A 3,608-nucleotide genomic window follows, 5' to 3' on the forward strand; every position below is an offset into this window, starting at 1 on the left:
AGAAAAAGTAAACTTTGCAATAAATCTTTTCAATGTAAACTAATAGTCAATGGACCCTTGGTGTACTAGTGAAATTGAATTGTTCATCTTTTATTTCATTCCTTATTGGTTATTACAATGAATAGTCATGAATCCAACATATTGTAATAATAACTTTGAAATAAAAGTCAAATATTTCTCCTAAATCAAGCAATGATAGGTGGTTACAATTAAATGTATAAAGTAAAAAAAAATTCTTCATCTATTTAAAAAAAAATTCAAAAAAAAAATTTCATTACTATTTTTTAAAGTTATGTCTTAAGACATTCATTATTCTAATTTTATTTTTAATTAATAATATTCATTTTGAGAGGACATTTATTTTTATTCATAAACTAATAAACTATATTAATATTGCTTTTTCCCACTATATTTGAAAAAACAACTAGACACATGAGTACTCGTTCAAAATGAATAATGTCATTTTCCCTATCTACCCCACTCTTAGTTACATTGGGTGGTGGTTGAGTCCATTGGTTTTTAGGTAATCAACTTCATGTGAAAATGTAGGTCAATTAAAACCCATCTTATCTTTTCCTTTCCTGTAGAAGTCAATCTTAACTTGCTGCGCACGGCTACGGCAGTTCAGGTCTTTGCTTTATTTCTGCACTCTGTTTCTATTCGAAATGCCAGAGAGCCAGAGGCATGAGAAGAGACGACACGCAGAAGCAATGGAGATTTTGCGATACGCTAAAAGGTGAACATGCACCATCTTGTAAGCATGGGTTAAATAAATTTTCCTATTGTCAGGTGTATTTCTATTTCAATTTTGGCTCTAACAGAAAGAAGTACTTGAACCTGTTGGACATCTCATTTGATATATTGCTGGTTATTATGTTCGAACAGAACACGGAAGTCGAGCTGGAGCTCCACAGTGGAAGGCTTGAGGGCGGTCCTAATTGTAATTCTCTTCCTCCCTATCTCGCTTACTGCACAAGCCCATACAAATTTTATCTTCGACCAATTCAATGCCTCCACCCTCGAGTTGTATGGGAATGCTTCAGTGCAATCCCACGCCATCTCCCTTAATGGTCCATTCCAATATAGTATGGGCCGTGCTTTCTATCCACATCCTGTGCGCATGAAATATCTGAATTCTACTCTCTCTTTCACCACAACTTTTGTGTTTAGCATTGTCCCTTTTTCTCCTTCACAACCTGTGTTTGGAATGGCGTTTATGATGACGCCCCAGAGATCTCTAAAAGGTTTTTTCCCAAGTGTGTTCCTTGGCTTGATTAGCAATTTATCAGCTATGGGAAAGCCGTCTAACCATCTATTTGCAGTCGAGTTCGACACATTCCGGAACCTGGAGTTTCATGACATCAACTACAATCACGTCGGTGTCGATCTCAATGATCTTTGGTCTGTAAACTCTACGCCTGCAGGCTACTGGATTAACAACACCCAATTTGATTACGACAATCTTCACAAAGAGCTAAAAGTCACCATTGCTGAGGCTGGTCTAGATTGCCCACAAAAACCACTGTTACATATGAAAAATATGTCCCTCTCCGACATTCTGGAAGAGGAAATGTATGTTGGTTTCTCAGCAGCTACGGCAAGCCTACGTGAAGAGAATTACATCCTCGCCTGGAGCTTTTCTACAAACGGAATCACCCCATCCCTGAAAACATCTAACCTTCCATCCTTTATACACAGGAAGTTCAAGAACCCCAACTCCAGATCGATAGCTGGTATTAGCACTGGTTGCGTCGTCGTCATTCTCCTGGTAGTGGCAGCAATATCAGTTGTGCGGTTGAAGAGAAACCGTTACGCAGATCTTATTGAAGAATGGGAGATGGAGTATTGGCCTCACAGATTTGAGTACAAAGACCTACATACTGCAACCAAGGGCTTCTGCGAGGAAGAACTTTTGGGATCTGGAGGCTTCGGGCGGGTGTACAGAGGAGTCCTTCCGACAAACGGACTCCAAGTAGCGGTGAAATGTATTCGTAGACAAACAGATGATGGGGTGAAGGAATTCATAGCAGAAATTTCCAGTCTCGGTCGCCTTCAACATCGAAATCTTGTGCAGATCAGAGGGTTCTGCAGGCGGGAGAAGCAGCTATTCATAGTTTATGACTACATGCCAAATGGTAGCCTGGATAAAATGATATTTGGAAAGCCAAAGAAGGTGCTAAAGTGGGATCAGCGGTACAGAGTGATCAGAGACGTGGCTGCGGGTTTGTTGTATCTTCACGAAGAGTGGGAGCAATGCGTAGTGCACAAGTTAATTCACAAGTTAATGCAGAAGTTAGGCTTGGAATGAGACTTGTTCTGCAAATACTTGAAGAAGAAGCTCCGATTCCAGGCTTTGATGGCCCTTTCTATTTGGAGTTGAGCCGACCAAGCAGTGCTTCGAAGTCAGTTCCAAATTACAGTCACAGCAGTGACGCATCAATCTCCAATTCTCTGGACGCACGATAGACTCTGCCAAATCAGGTGAAGTCCATTGTTTTCTGATTGTGTCAACGTGTTTGAGATCGGATGGAACTTTGTACGATGAAGTCTCGAACGAGGTTTTGATGCCCCGTTTTTATATTGATATAAGCTCACCCAAGTTACCCAACTTTACTTGAAACTCTTTTCCATAACACAGTTGCGCCAAGTCGAGCTCTATTTTTCGTAGTGGCTTTTTGTTCGTAGTGGCAATAGGTACCAGTAATTATTTGTAATGTAAAAAAGTTTAGTAATTTTTTCTTCAATGTATTATTTTTCAAAAAAATTATTTGATTTTTATTAATGTACTTTTTAATTTGCAAATCTTTATTAATTCATAAAGTTAGAATTATTGTTTTCATGAAGTTTCATAATAATTGACTTTATGAGAAATTTTTAAGTAATAATAATCTGCAATCATATTTGTATAGTTAATTTTCTATTTATTATGCAAAAGCTTAATGTAACCAAATATTCTCTATTTCTAATTTCGTTTTTTTGCTGTGATATCTCACAATAAGAAAGTTACCCATTTTCTACCAAAAAATGAAATCTACCTATTGCTAATGTAAATGTCTTATTTTCCATTGGAAGGTATAATAATACAATCTCATCAATTTTCTTATCATATAGTTTACAAAATTAATAGTGGTTAATGTTTACCATGTTGCCATTTCCCTCCCTCAAATTGAACAAATGTATGTAAGCATATACAATTTGTGAAATTAATGAAATCAATAAAAGAAATAATAAAAATATCATAAACATCTCTCTACCTTTTAAAATAAAGTGAAGTCTTTTTTGTGGTTCATAGATTACTTTTTATTTTTTTAAAAAAATTAAATATTTAAAATTGTAAATAATTAAATATCAAGAAATAAATATAATTCATTATATCTTATCAATTAATATATTTATATACCATTCATATTTACTTTTTATTTATAATTATACTAATACAAATAAAAGAACTATATTTGTACAAATTTATCATAAAATAAAAATGTTACAAAGAGCTATTTTAAACAATGGTGATAGAAAATGTTGATATTAAAAAAAAAAAATGTGAATTTTTCTTGTTGAAATCCTAACTATCCATTCAACAACTAGTCACAATATTTTCTAGGTGA

At 35.1% G+C, this 3,608-nt stretch overlaps 1 pseudogene; it reads left to right on the forward strand.

The window, feature by feature from the left end:
* Positions 1-555: 555 nt before the first annotated feature.
* Positions 556-2,466, forward strand: LOC149549348 (L-type lectin-domain containing receptor kinase SIT2 pseudogene; annotated as a pseudogene).
* The last annotated feature ends 1,142 nt before the right edge of the window (positions 2,467-3,608 follow it).

Source organism: Cupressus sempervirens, chromosome 7 (genome assembly GCF_028749045.1).
Source record: "Cupressus sempervirens isolate cs-2001-9-10 chromosome 7, ASM2874904v1, whole genome shotgun sequence".
Classification (NCBI taxonomy): Eukaryota; Viridiplantae; Streptophyta; class Pinopsida; order Cupressales; family Cupressaceae; genus Cupressus; species Cupressus sempervirens.